Source organism: Heterocephalus glaber, unplaced genomic scaffold (assembly GCF_053883595.1).
Source record: "Heterocephalus glaber isolate CG9 unplaced genomic scaffold, H.glaber_assembly_v1.0 deba00001452, whole genome shotgun sequence".
NCBI lineage: Eukaryota > Metazoa > Chordata > Mammalia > Rodentia > Bathyergidae > Heterocephalus > Heterocephalus glaber.
Window position 1 is genome coordinate 18,491,349 of NW_028258302.1, and position 14,464 is coordinate 18,505,812.

General features: G+C 39.4%; 1 protein-coding gene and 1 pseudogene across 9 annotated transcripts in view; one reads left to right on the plus strand and one right to left on the minus strand.

Annotated features, from left to right (window-relative positions):
• Luzp1 (leucine zipper protein 1) overlaps window positions 1-14,464 on the plus strand; it is a 91,028-nt gene that overhangs the window by 39,196 nt on the left and 37,368 nt on the right. For 2 of the 8 annotated variants that reach the window (XM_087215594.1, XM_087215595.1), the window contains one exon: window positions 3,343-3,454. The exons of 3 other annotated variants lie outside the window; for them this stretch is intronic. The gene's annotated coding sequence lies outside the window, so the exon portion shown is untranslated. Of the gene's footprint in view, window positions 1-3,342; window positions 3,455-9,308; window positions 9,405-14,464 lie in introns of all 8 variants that reach the window. 3 more of the 8 variants (XM_087215597.1, XM_087215596.1, XM_021263030.2) reach the window with 3 other exon arrangements.
• LOC147827257 (NADH dehydrogenase [ubiquinone] 1 beta subcomplex subunit 4 pseudogene) lies at window positions 6,154-9,328 on the minus strand (annotated as a pseudogene). Its single transcript, XR_015452796.1, has one exon. The product of XR_015452796.1 is annotated as an NADH dehydrogenase [ubiquinone] 1 beta subcomplex subunit 4 pseudogene (transcript).

Consider the following 14,464-nt stretch of genomic DNA (forward strand, 5'->3'; position numbering starts at 1 on the left):
TCATTGGCGGGCCGGGGATTTAGCTCAGTGGTTCTGCTGCCTGCCTCAAAAGCGCAAGGATCCAAGTTCGATCCCCGGTACCAAAAAAAAAGAAAAAAGATCATTGGCTTTAACATGAAAATACATTTATGAAAGAGAAAAAGAAATAGAGAATGAGGATACTGAGAAAGTGTATATTTAGTAGTAGACAATAACAATTCAGTTTGATTTCAAGGAAGGAGGTTGAAACAGTAATGGCAAGTGGAAGTCATCTGTAGATGATCAAACTGAAACCGTAATTAAAAGCATCATAGCTGGCCGGTGCAGTGGCACTCACCTGTAATCCTGGCAGGTCAGAAAGCTGAGGCAGGAGGATCAAAAGTTTGAGGCCAACCTGGGCAACTTAGCAAAACCCTATCTCACAAAAAGGGGCTGGGGATATAGTTCAGTCTGAAGACCCTGAGTTAAATACCCCAGTACCTCAAACAACCCCCCCCCCCCCCACACACACTGTACCTAACAATTCTGGTGGGTAAACTATTGAAGAAAGTATGCACTGATTTCCCCATCTTTAATTTTAAGGATGCCGCTGTTACTGTCTCCTGGGAAGGCTGCCAGCTAAGAAGCTTCTCAGCTAGGACCCATCTCCCAGCCTGTGGGCAAGCTTAGAACTTTTGTACCTTGTCTTTTGGGTATTGTTAGGTCTCCCATTGAAGTTGGGCCTTTTCATTTTACTATCAAAGAAACTAAGATTCAGAGAAGTGAAATTATTTTCCCCAAGGCCTGGATACTAGAATATGAAGTCAGGTGATATGATTTCCTTCAGTGAGGGTCATCTGATTTTGTCATTTTAAAAAATGTGTCCCTTTCCTCTGAAGAAAGTTAATCCTTTTGTTTAAAGGTTTTCCTATCTTTCCATTCTTATAGTTGGTTGTTTCTGACCTTACCTATTAACTGGGAGAACCCATTAAGATGTGGGTGGTAATTTATATCTTGCTCTTAGTAAAATCTATAATATTTAAGAGAAAAATCTCATGAAATAAGGCATATGGAGTAGTAGTAACTGGTCCTGAGTCATACTGCAAAGCAGTAGAAAAGGAGAGTTCACAAAGAGTTGGTTTGTTTGATTGGTGCCATATACTACATTGGCTTCTCTGGCTTGCTGTCATTTACTGTACTTTCTTTTGCCCTCTTTCCTTTGCCACTTGACCCCATACACTCAGTCTTACGAAGAGCTATGATTAAGTGTAAGATGTCTGAGTTAGGAATCTCACGCATAGGTCCTATTTTACTTCAAGACTCCATTTCTTCTCTTTGGGACTTAGTCCTCTCATTTTAAAAAGGAAAGCCTGGGGCCGGGGATTTAGCTCAGTGGCACAGCACCTGCCTTGCAAGCTTGAGGTCCTGAGTTTGATCCCTGGTACTAGGGGAAAATAAATAAAAAAATAAAAAGGAAAGCCTGGATGATTGCTGTCCTTTCCAGCTCTGATATTTTTTGGGCAATACTGGGGATTGAACCGAGGCCCTTTGCACTGAGCTGCATCCCCAGCCTTTTAAAATTTTTTATTTTGAGACAGAGTCTTGCTAAGTTGCTAAGTTTCCTGAGCTTGGCTCAAATTTGCAATCCTCTTGCCTCAGCCTCCCAGAGTGCTGAGGTTACAGATGTGCACCATGATGCCCCACTTCCAGCTCTGATATTCCTTGATTTTATGAATTCTAAGAAGTTTCTTCTGATACTGTTTGATGAAAGACTTCAATTTACACTTTGCTTTTGTTGTACAGCATAAATTCTGCTTTGGAAGTTTGCCAGTACTCCTTGGGTGGTCTCAGGCTAAAGTTTTTTTTTTTTTCTTTCAGGAGAAATGTTTCTGACTATAGATTTTATGGATAAACTAATTGTTTTGTTATTTAAAAAGAGATGGTAAAAGTTTAAAAATAACAGCGAGAGAAGTCAACTTGAAACTTGGGTTTGTAGGAAATAAAATGGTGTATATCCCAAGTGTGACTATTCTGGAATAGCAGATGCCTTTTGTCTTTATAGGGTGGCATGGCATTGTGGCATTTTTCTGATGCTATTGCAAAGAACAAGGAAGTCCAAAGTTCATAGTTTTTGCTTTGGGAAAAGGAATGCTGGCTTACTCCCGGGCCCTGAGAGCTGAGGGGGCAGAGTTTTCTAGCTTCCTTCACATTCCTTCTTAGTGATAGGATTTAAGCCCCTCTCTCAGCTTTTTTGACTGTAAAATCTGCATTTCAAGCTTAACTTGCTTGGTTTGAATTATGGGAGTTTCTTTTTCCTGAAGAAGTCACTTCAGCGTCAGGATAGCTGAGTTCAGAGCAATTTGGACGTGAGTCTCTCTCTCTAGAGCAGGCTTTGTGGCTATTCTAAGGTGAAAAAACGTAGTCTGGCTCTGTACTGAGCACCACTTGCCCTTATGCTGTATTCTTCTCTGTGGCTGGGACTCTTTCCATTCCTGCCTGAATGAAAAGCATTTAGCTGACTTCCTGATCATGCCCTATCTTGTCGTCGTCTTCCTTGTTGTCGTCGCCGTCCTCCTCCTCCTCCTCCTCCTCCTCCTTTTTTTTTCTTTCCTTTCATTATTTGTTGCACCTGAACCCTTCCAGTTGTATACAAGGAAGAAACCACAAATCTCTGCACTTGTTTGTTTATTGGAAGAGAAACTTTTAAGTGCATGAGTTGGGAAAGCATTTTAAGTCTCCTGCTCTGTTTACAGGGCAGGTTTAGAATAAGAAGTGGGGAAGAAAGGGGAGATCTGGAGATCTGGATCCATGTGACACAAATAGACTAGATGAAGTATTTGAGGACACAGAATTTAGAGTTGCTGACGGGGCAGAAATACTTGAGGAATGCTCCTATTTTGATAACTAGGTTATTTTTAGTTTTCAGAAAAAGAGTAGTCTCATCAGTGTTCTGGAATCTTACAGTCATGTTTGTAACCTAAACTAATCAGCTGAGGCTGTGCCAGAAAAGTGTCAGGTGGCATGCTCGTTTTCTTCTTTTAGTATTGCCTGTTTTAACTTCTGCAATCCTGTGGCAGGGAGGGAGGGCTTCAGGGCATTGTTGGTGGGGAGTAAGGGTTGAAGGGGGTGAGTTACTCCTGGTTGGATGCTGGCTGCAGTGCATTCATTTGAGATGTAGATGTCGGCTGTAGATACAATATGGTACTTACAACCAGTATTCACTTATGTCACTCCAAGCATGACTGGTTGAAATTGCCTTAGAACTGAATTTATTGTCTTTCCAGTTAACTTGATATTTGCTATGCATCTCTTGGTTCTTGTTTGATGGCCATAAGTGGTTTGTTTTGTTTTGTTTTTTTGAGACGGTCTCATTCTGTAATTTAGGCTAGCCTTGAACTCACTGTGGAGCCCAGGCTGGCCTTGAACATGGCAGTCCTCCTGTCTCTGCATCCTGACTGCTGGGATTACAGGTCTGTGCCACCATACCCAGTGTACAGTAAGTGGTCTTTTTCAATGGATTTTAAGCTCTGTTATCATTCATGCACCACACCTTTATTGAGTGCCCACTCAAATGTGTACCTGGCACCTTGGTAAGTGTTGTGCTCTTTTGTGTTTGTTTTTTAGAGGTTCTAAATTTTATATGTCATTCTGTTGAAGAATGTCAGTTTGTTAATTATATATTTTAATTTTTAAATTAACTTAAGATTATATAAATTATGAGGTCAGAAAAACATGATTGGTGATCCAGTTTTGATTTGGGTATTATATGGTCATTGTACTGGGGATATGTAAATTAATGAAGATATGACCTCTCAAAGAATTTAGAATGGCATGAAGAAGGCAATAGCTAGTACAGGTGAAAGAAATCCACACTAAATAAGCTGTGCATAACTGCGTAACTGCTGAGGGGCTTTTTGGTCTGTACAGCTTGCAACTTCTTGCTGGAGCATGCTTTTCTGTAATTTCTTTAGCTTTATATACAAAGATATGCGCCAGCAGTTTAATAAGTGTGGCTGTTTGCCATCTTGTGGATTTTTTTTCCCCGGCCTCGCCTTATATTTTGCTTAAAATATAATAAAAATAATCTATATAACTGATTCTCATGTGGATAAGAAAAACTTAAGAGATAGCTCTGTAAAGTAATAGCAGCTAATGGACTGATCCATCTCATCTTGAGAAGCTAGGGAATGGAGGTAATGATCCCTTTTCTGCCTCTACTATGCATTGAAGAAAGAGGCTACATATGAAAGCCCGTCTTCAGTAGTTATCAACTTGCTTTAGACCAGCACATAATTTACAGTTTGAGCTTCAATTTCCTATATAAAGTCTGTTTGATAATACCACCTCAAAATATTGTTGTGAGGTTTGAGAATATGGCTGTAAAAGTTCTTTGAACTATGAAATAATATATAAGCATTAGATGTTAGGCATATTATTTGTTTTGTTTTGTTTGAAACAAGGTCTTGTTGTGTTGCCCAGATTGGCAGTGAACCCCTGGGCTCAAGAGATCCTTCTGCCTCCTTAGTAGGAAATATATTATTTGAGGAATAAGAGGCATGGACTTTTGAGGCCTCTGTCAGGACATCTTCTAGGGATTCTGAATTTCACATGGTTCTGGACATTTTAGAATCTGGACTTCCTTTAATTGTTATTAATAAGAAAAATACTATTTTGTTATTTGAAAGAGTGTCCTTGTAGAAGATGAATTATTCTTTTTCATGTCTATATAAGTACAGACACTCATAATTTTCAGCACATTTACTGATGTGTCAAGGTTTATGTATGCATGTGCTTGGTTGAGAGATAAAATGCATAATCCTGGCTTTTGGGGAGCTCAAGGTTTGGTGTGGGAGATAAACAGACAATTACAATACAGAGTGAAAATTGCTATGCTAGTAAACTGAGGGTCTGTTAGAGGGCCTGTTTCTACATGATTCCTCTCGATTGCCTCTCTAGACTTTGTTTAAAAACTGTAAGAAGCACAGCATGGTGGTACATGCCTGTAATTCCAGCACTCCTTGAGGCTGAGGCATGAGGATCACAAGTTCAAGACCAGCCTGGGTAGTTTAGTGACTTAGGAAGACCCCATCTTAAAATAAAAAATAGAAAGGGGCTAGAGATGTAGCTCAGTGTGAAGGCCCTTGTTCAATCCCCCAATACCACAAAAATCCAAACAAACAAAAAACTGTAAGAGATCCTAGTGAGATCTAGAGAAATGGAGAATTTGCCTAAAGTCTTATCCATATAGTGTTCATTAAAAAGCTGGAACTAAGATCTGAGTTGTCCTACTTACTGTTGCTTTCAGCTATGTTCTTAGTTGCATCACCACTGACCTGTGCTTCCTGTTCGTTCTGAAGCTTTACCTTTTTCAAACAGGTTCCCCTCTCCCTACTCTGCCCTGCCATCCTTTCAGCTTCTGTGTTTATTACCTTTGTTTATGTCTCACAGTTACTATTTTTGTAGTAGAATACCAGGGAACCTTAAGTTTGAGCTTGCTGAAATAGAAGAATGGTTTTAGCATTGGCTACACATAAGAATTACTTATAGAACTTTTACAAAATACCTAAGATTCTGATTTTTGTTCACTCCTCTATTGTTTGCTCATGAATTATGGGTCTACAGTAATCTACACAGGTAGCTCAGTAAGCTTTTAAATATACTTGTAGTTGTATAAAATACTCATATCAAGATAATACAGCAAAGGAAGACACAGAACATTGTCAAAACTTGAGAAGCTCTCTCATGCCTCTTCCTCATCAATACTACCTCTCCCCCATAAACACACACTTCCCCCCACCATCACTGTCGAACTGGGGGTTGAACCCAGGGCTTCAGGCAAGTGCTTCATCTCTGAGGTACATCTCTAGCCCTTAGCCTGTCTTTACTGACTAGTTTTGTCTGTTCTTGAATTTCATATAAGTTGACTCAGTATGCACTCTTTTTAGTTCTGGCATTTTTTTCTCAACATCATATTGGATATCCATCCATGATGTGTGTAGCATTATGTAATACTATATGAATATACCACAGTAACTTTTTCTGCTATTGAAGGGCACTTGGAATCTTACCAGTTGCACTTACATGAGAAAGCTGCTGTGAACATTTTTATTTTGTCTATGTCTCTCGGTGGACATGTACACTCATTTCTTAGTACCAAGGAACAGTATTGTTCAACTTTGGTAGATACTGGTTTTATTAGGTATTAGTATTAAAATTTTTTAATTATAAAGAATTTAAAAATACATCAAAGTAGGGAGGTTACTACATGAATCTACATATATCTAATTTTTCAAGAGATTTCACATTTAATTCACCCATTTCTTCCTTCCCTTTTTCTTTCTTTTCTTTCCTTCTCCCTCCTCAGTACTGGAGATTGAACCCAGTGCCTTCACACTAAGGTATATTCCCAGCACTTTTAAAAGGTTTTGTGTTTTTTTTTGGCGATACAGTCTCTTTAAGTCAGTAAATTTCCTAGGCTGGACTCAAATTTTTGACCTTCTTGCCTCAGCATCCCAGAGTGCTGGGATTGCAGGCATGTGCCATCACTCCTGAGTCTTTTTTAATTGATTAGTATGAGATTTATTTATGTAAGAATGAATATAGTCATTGCCAGACACAATATAAGATACTAAATGCTCAATCCAATTTTTCTTCCTGATTAAGTTTTTTCTTCTTATTCCTATCAGTCTTGGAGACAATACCAGAAGAGGGGCCCAATTCCAAGTACAGCTCCTAAGAGTGAGTTCTTGGGAGTGTGTTGAAATTGGGATAGGTATGTGTTGATCTTGCATAGGTCCATTGAATCAAGGTGGGATCTTTGATGATCCTTGGCCGTTAAGTTCCTTGTGCTGATGCAGATACTCCCATTTAAGTGGGGCTCTAATGGCCACCTGCTGGGCTTATACTTTCTGGGCTTCTGGAGACATGTAGTAGGCTGGGTTGAGGTTGGTGGGCAGAGTGGCCAGGCACAATGCTTATACTTTGGGAACAACATTTTGGCTCTTGGCGTACAACTTCCTTTTTCATTTCTGAAGAATGTTAAAACAAGTCTTAGACATATCGTCATTTTACTCCTGTATACCTGAATGTACATCTTTAAATTAGATATTTTCCATAATTACTCATAATGCCATCATCAAATTAAATACAATCAGCAAATCATAATACCTAATTTCTAATTAATAATCAAATTTCTTTGTTTCAGAAATATCTGTGCATTTAGTTAGGTAAGAGTGCAGTCAAAGTCCACATGGTTTATTAGGTTATTTTTCCTATTTCTTTTAATCTAGAGTTATTCATCTTCTGCTGTTATCCCCCTTTTATGTCATTGACTTGGTGTAGAAATTAGGTCATTTGTCAGATACTCACAAGCTCTCCAAGTTTTCCTGATATTTAGCCAGAGTGGAAAACCCCTGAGATACAAGTGTATATCTCATGACCATTCTTTTTTTTTTTTTTTTAAAGAGGCAGTGTTTTGGTATGTTGCACAGTCTGAACTTGAACTCCTGATTTCAGGCAACCCTCCCTCTGTGGTGTCTTGAGTATCTGTAGCTACACCAGAGGATGAGGGTTAGGGGTTAGGATATGAATGTTGTATGGATGATTGAAGCTAGCATGACCGAGCGTCTTTTACAGAAATGGGATGTGGCAGTAGAAATGGTAGTATACCTCAAGGAAGAGTGTATAGCTAGTTCCTGAGTTCTCATTTGTTGCTCCATCACTTTTCACATTCAATGAGAATTTTCTCATATAGTCGGCACTTCAAAAGTTGATTCTCCTACCTAAGAATTAGACTCTGAAGAGAAAAATCATATATGACTTCTTTCTTATTATTTTCTTATATAGACAATGAGATTTTTAAATTAGCTGAAAAAAATCCAATTAGATATTGGAAAATAGGTCATTCACAGCAGTCCATATACCTGAAACTTAGTTAAACTTTAAGGGATTAAGAAATTAAGTTGGTATTCAGCATAAGAGGGACTTGTTGAAATACTTATGCAAGCAGGATAAAGAGGCGGTAATAAAGTACAAGTGATGGTTCCTTAGTGTAGGATACCCTAGAGTGATTTCTCCTAGTTTTTGCCAAGCTCCTTGTATCAGTTAGCTGTCCTGTTACTCCATTCTCTTCACTTTCTAGAGGCAAATTGTCTAAATAGTTTTGTTTTAACTAATCAGATATAAGTGCTCAACAGTTTCTGTGGAACAGTGATAATGTTAGTTACTAACATGGACTGAAGTGGTGTACCCAATATAGGAAACCAGGGGAAGGTCAGAGTATAGCGTAGGCCTTGAGGTACTGTGGGATCAGAGATGTCAGAATTAGAATGGCCATGAACTCTTGTATTTTACCACATCCTCCCCCACTTCTGTATTTTATTTAATTTTAATTTTTTTGGTACCAGGGATCAAACTCAGGACCTTGCGCTTGTGAGGCAGGCATGGTGCCGCTGAGTTAAATCCTGGCTCTGTATTTTATTTTAAGTAATTAATTTTGCAGTTCTAGGGATTGAACCCAGGGCTTTGTATATCTAGGCAAGTACTCTACCTCTAAACTACATCCTTATATCTACCCATTCTACTTCGTAATGAATTCCCGTGTACCCAGTTTCAACACCTAGGAACTCACAATCAGTTTTGTTTCATCATATGCCTATCCATTTGATCTGTTTTACATTCCCTCCCTCCCTCCCTCCCTCCTTTCTTCCTTCCTTCCTTCCTTCCTTCCTTCCTTCCTTCTCTCCTTCCTTTTATTGTCTGCTGAATCTGGGGCCTTCTCATGCTAAATATGTGCTCTGCCAGTGATCTGTAGCCCTAGCACTTCATCCTGTATTTTCACGCAAATTCCAATATATATTTTTATCTGTATGTCAGTGTCTCTCTCTCTTAAAGACTTCCCCCCTTCCCAGCACTTCTTAAAATTAAAATACCCCCATAACTTTAATATATAAAAATCAATAAAAATGGGCCAGGGATTTAGCTCCTCGGTGGTTCCGCTGCCTGCCTTGCAAGTGCAAGGTCCTGAGTTCAATCCCTGGTTACCAAAAAAAAATCAATAAAAATTCACTAATGTATCATTAAATATCCAGTCTTTCAAATTTCATTTGTCTCATTAATATAAATTTTTTTGTAACTTGTTTGTTGAGTTAGTTAACTTTGTGATTGGTTGATAATGCTTTTGAAGAATCTTTATCAATAGATTCTCCATCTTTCCTTTTAAGAAAATATGCAAGGTAACTTAGTTATCTGTTGTTGTACAGCAAAATTTAGTGGGACAAAACAATGCTATATCATAGTGTCTGGAGAGTCAGAAACTGGGCATGCTATTTAATTGGGCCTCTCTGTTTCAGGGACTCCTACAACTCTGCAGTCAGGGTATCAGCCAGCACTGTAGTCATCTGAAAATATAACTAGAGAAGGACAGGACCTGCTTCCAAATTTATTCAGTGAGTATTGGCAGAATTCAGTTCTTCAGCAACTGTACGGAGGGTTGATTGGTAGATGGAAGCCTCCTTCAACTCCTTGCTGTATAAGCTTCTCCATCGCAGCATCTAGCTTTATCAAAGCAAGCAAAAAATAGCAAGAGTGAGAGAGGGATTATGGGAGCAAGTACACGTGTGCACATAAGCATGTGATACTAAGAAAGGAGCCAGTTTTTTAATAACCTGATTTTAGAAGTGAACATCTTCATAACTCTTACCATATTTTCTTCACTAGAAAATGTAAGACACTAGTCCCAGCCTGCACTCAAAGGGAGGGGCACGCATAAGAGCTTGGATACTAGGGAAGGGAGATCAGTGGGAGCCATTTTATTTATTTTTTGTATTGGGGATCGAACTCAGGACCTTGTGCTTTCAAGGCAGGTGGCAGAATCACTAAGCTAAATCCCTGGCATTGGGAGCCTAATTTTAGAAGCATTTTCTAGAGATGAACTCCAGAGTCTGCATCTGTTGACTATCAATATGTTTGCCTTTTTACCACATTTTGGTGCCTTTGGGGAGAAAAAAGCTCAGGATGCCAGCATTTCATTTACCTCTCTCTGTGTCATGAGTATTAGTAAGCAGTCTTCGTCTATGACACTTTGATAAATGTATTTATATGTCAGTAACCCAGTTTAGTTATCAAGAATTGTAGGTTAGGATAGGTTCTTTGGCTTTAAGCTCTTTCACCTTAATCAAGACATGAACCAGTGATAGGTTCTTAAAAAATATTGACTTTGTTTCACATTGTGCCAGGCCTTTTGGATGTACAAAAGGAATGGAATATAGAAAAATTAAAAGATGGTTATAATTGTAAGGTATGGATAGTAAGTGTAAAGAGTAAAAAATTACATCAACTCAATTCAACCAATACTTTTTGACTGCTTTCTGTATATAAAGCTCCTTGATAAGTGCTGTGGAGAGTCTAAAACTCAGGTAAATCTCTACCTTTTTTGTTGTTGTTGTTGGTACTGGGGATCAAACTCAGGTCCTTGCGCTTGCGTAGCAGGTGGTGAAACCACTGAGCTAAATCCCCAGCCCTCTACCTTTTGCTTTTTCCTTTAGAGATGATACAAGATTAAAACTCGAATGCAGTGTAGACTGTGGAAATTGGTCAAATAGAGATATGAACAAATACTGTGGGAGCATAGGATGGAAAGGCTTAGAATGTTGGAACCAAAAGGACAAATAAATATTATTACGTCCAGTGGTTTTTACTGTTTTGGAGACACAGAATCCTTTTGTCAGAGGAGTGCAGGGAACCTTGCTAAGATAAGGGAATCAAGTAAAATTAGGAAATAGAAGACCTGAGCTGAAAAATAGGCAGCTTGGATCACAGAATATTTTAGAATTGAAGACTTTCTGAGTGAAACTTCACACCTAAACTGGCCAAAGCTAGACTGCTTTGTGAGCCTGTAATATAACAGGAACTGTGTTTTATAATGTACATAGTACTTTCACATATATTATTTCATATTATTTCATTTGATCCTTATAATCTTGGGGTCAAGATACATCATTTCCATTTTATAAATGAGGAAATTTTAGAGAATTGTAGTTTTATAAGAGTAACAGAACTAGTAAATCAGAGAGACAAAATTAGAATTTAGGATTCCACTGTTTGCTTTATTGCCTGGTGTGTCTGTGAATGTAAGTTGTCTTTTTTTTTGTACCAGGGATTGAACTCAGGACCTTGTGCTTATGCAGCAGGTGCCTAACCACTGAGCTAAATCCCCGGCCTTGTTTTGTTTTTTAATCCTGAAGATGTTGGCAAGCCTGACATACTCAAAGACACAGAGCCAGTGGTGGGAGCTACAAGAAGGAACTCAGGGGAAAGGCTGTTTCTTCTGACTTGGGTATCCTTTCCTCCTTTCAAATGCAGCTTGGTTAGACCTCTGGCCCCACCCACCTACCTTTCAGATTTGCTCTAAAATTACTTCTAGTGGAACTGCTCAGATTAGTTTCTCAAGATTCCCTTTTCCAAAGACTTCCTGTTATATTTAGACAAAGGGAAAGAGAAACAAAATAAAAATGTGTAGGCTTACTCAGAATGGTGGTGACAAGAAAATTGAATTTATGTCAGGCCTTATGTGCCTAGGCACTTAATATATATTTTTATGCCCTTTTTACAGCAGCTCCTTGAAGTTTAGATACCATCTTTCTATACAGTTGACAAAAGCTGAGGTTATGAAATATTTGGGTTTTTGTTTGTTCATTTGTTTTGAGAGATGTGAGTCTCACAGTGTTCCCTAGGTTGGTCTCGAACCTGTGAGGTCAAGTGATCCTCCTGCCTTTGCCTGTCAAGTAGCTGGGACTATAGACATGTGCTCCCGTGTCTGGCTGGTCATAAAATTTAATCACCAGAACTGCTGTGTGTCTGAATTAGAGTTGGGATGCAGATCCTCTGTCTTTGTTTGGGGTGTGTGTGTGTGTGTGTGTGTATGTATTTATTTTCTGGTACTGGGGATCAAACCCAGGACCTTGCGCTTGCCAGGCAGGTGGTGCCACTGAGCTACCTCCCCAGCCCTTAGGTCCTCTGACTTTGAAAACTATGTGTGCTCTTTCCATTGTAGCATGTTGCTTGGGCAGCAAGCAGGCAGGGTGGCATGAGTATGGAACAGAGAAAATGGGGTATTCTCTAGAGGCTGTAAAATGGAAAGACAGTCATTTCTTGGAGTAGAAATATCAATGACCCTCCAAAAATATGTCTTCAAATTAAAGTGGACAATAGCATAAAACCTTTTTACTCAGAGCCTCTAGTATGTACAGCCCACTATTCTTTCCTGATAGCACCAAGGAAAAACGTATAGAAAGCCATTTATTTTCTTCCATTATATTAAGGGAGATGAGACGTATGCATAAACAAGAACCTTTAATTGATGCTCTGGACATGTAGGAGTCAGAATCAGTCCAAGGAAAGTTACATTCTGAGCTGAGTGTGAGAGTAAGAAAGATCTGAAATCTTGAGGTGTCTTGGCCCTACTGAGCCTTGCAGCTTATTCCCGTGACAGTGCTGGAATGGTGCCTCCATTAAACAAAAACTAAGACCCCCCTCCCCAATTCTCCCTTCTCTTAATCCCCTTCCCTTTCACACAGGCAGACTTTTCTAAAAAGCTGTTTATTCACTTTCTCACTCCTCTCAGTCCACTCCAGTCTGGCTTCTGCCCCCTGGCATTTCACTGACACTTCTTACTGAAGTTACTAATGTTCTCCACCAAGCTGAATTCAACACATTTTCAGTCTTTAGTTTTTTCAGCCCTCCCACACTACTGACCACTCTTCTTTCCTTCCAGAAATACTCCTTCATCTCTCTTGTGTTTTGTTTGTTTTTATTTTTTGGTTTTTTTGGTCTCACTATATAGTTCAGGCTGACCTTGAACTCACTATATATCCCAGGCTGGCCTCTGACTCATGGCAGCCGTCCTGCCTCTGCCTCCCAAATCCTGGGATTATAAGGGTGTGCCATGACACCTGGCTCAGAAACATTCCTCTCTTGACCCTAGTATGTACCATTCACTGTCCTATTCTTCTTCCTACTTTGTTGTTTTTGCAGGCTCATCTTCCTTTCTACAGCTATTAAATATTTAGTCTCCCAGGTCCTCCTCTCTTCTCATAGTAGACATTTTTCCTGGGGGATCTCAGTCCCTCTCATTGGTTTTAGTAACCACACCTGTTTGGACATAAATTTATATCTCCAGCCCAGATCATTCCTCTGGGCTATAGACCCATCCATTTATTGCCAGGCCTGCACCATTCTTAGTGGTGGTGATAGAGTGATGAGCTAGTCAGAAGTGGATGTGGTTATGGGAAAGAGACAAGCAGTAGACAAACACAAAATGTCTGATAGGGCAGAGTGTTAAAGTGAGCATACACCATGGTGATACATTAATGTTGGGAGCAACGGTTACTGAGGGGATAAAATTCATGCTGACCTTTGAATGACCAAAAGGAGCCAGCTGTACACAGAGAAGAGGGAATGGCTAGTATAAAGGCCATAGGGCAGAAATGAACACAAAATATGCATGAAACAGGAAGTAAGGAGGGGAGCTGGTAGGAAATGAGGTCAGAAAGGTAGATAGGGGCCAGATCTTGTAGAGACTTATAAACTATTGTGAAGACTTTTTGTTTGTTTGACAGGATAGAATTTTGATCTGATTGAATTTTTTGGACATGTAATCTGCTGTTGGGAGAACGGTCTATCAGGGAGGTTTAAGGAGGAGATTATTGTAGTAGATGGAGTGAGGGTTCAGTATCTTGGACTAGTATGCTAGTAGAGAATAGAGGGACCGACCCAACTGAGAAGTATACAGGACTTGTTGATAGATTTGCATGTGGGGTCTAGGGGAAGAAAAACCCAGGATGATTCCAGGTATTTGTCCTGAATAATTGAGTGAATGGTGGTGCTATGTCAGCTAAGATAGGGGAAGATTTGAAGAGGAGTGAGTTGAAGGAGAGAGGGGTGAAGGTGGGTACCATCAAAAATATGAAAATATGTATAATGAATGTGTGAAGATGTGATGTCAATCAGACAGCTAGGTAGAGATGTCAGGTAGGTTATTGGATATGCTTCTGGTTTTTGGTTATGCTTCCAAAATTTGGAAGTCATTGGAAATGGATGAGATTGCTCAAAGAAGGAACAGTACAGATGAAGAGTCCTGGGGGTTAATTGAGCAAAAGAGGAGGAAAGAAAAGAAAGGATCAACCTGTGGGAGAAGAAGATAGGAGAGTGTGCTGTCTTGGAGCCAAGGAATAATGTGGTTTTTTAAATTAAGTTTATTGGTATATTTTAGGTATATAATACAGTTTCACTCATCATTGGGATCCTGTACCTTTACATGACGTATCTTGGTTCTTATCTTTTCCCCATTCCCCTGGCCTCCCTTCACCCCCTCCACCCTTCTCTATTTACAAAGACTTTGTTTCTATTTTTTCCTTTGGAAGAATGTGTTTTAATGGAGAGAGTAGTCATTTGTTTTTTATTTTGTTTTTGTTTTGGTGCCGGGGATGGAACTCAGGACCTTGTGCTT